Genomic DNA, 768 nt, shown 5'->3' on the forward strand with positions numbered 1-768 from the left:
GTGGATCTGCCTATGCAAATGCCATGAGGCAAAAGGGAATATGACACATTTGAAAAGCTATAATATCTCCAGTGTGGCTGAAACCAAGGCAGGGGAATGGTGAGATGAGATTGGAAAGGCAGGCAGAAACCAGATCTTGAAGAAATTTGTAGGTCATGTTAAGGATTTTTGCCTTTATGTAAAAGTGATGGTTTGTTCCCCACCCCTCTTTTTCCCCTTCCCATATGTTCACCTGTTTTGTTTCTTCAATTCCACATGCAAGTGAAATCATATGGAAACAAACCATAAGAGACTCTTAACTATAGAGAACAAACTGAGGGTGGATGGGGGAAGTAGGTGGGGGCTGGGCTAAATGGATGATGGACATTAAGGAGGCCACTTACTCTGATGACACCCAGTTACGTATAACTGGGTGTTATATGTAAGTGAAGAACCACCACATTCTACTCCTGAAACCGCTGTTGTACTGTATGCTAATTAATTAGAATTTAAATAAAAATTTGAAAGCAAAAAGATAAAAGTGATGGAAGAAATCACTAAAAGTGTTTCAAGGGCATAATCAGATTTATATTTCAGAAAGATCACTCTGGGTGTATGCACAAAGTGGACCTCACCAAGTTCCTTCTTTTATTTAGTCTTTTAGAAAAATCAAATATCATTAATGGCTTTTATAAGTAAGCAGCTGTTTCTAAGATCCAAGGTATGTGAAATATTTGAAGAAAGATACTTCAAACACCACTATATTTTAACAGAATAGACTGGGACCAA

The sequence above is a fragment of the Canis lupus genome, chromosome 35, assembly GCF_003254725.2.
Source record: "Canis lupus dingo isolate Sandy chromosome 35, ASM325472v2, whole genome shotgun sequence".
NCBI lineage: Eukaryota > Metazoa > Chordata > Mammalia > Carnivora > Canidae > Canis > Canis lupus.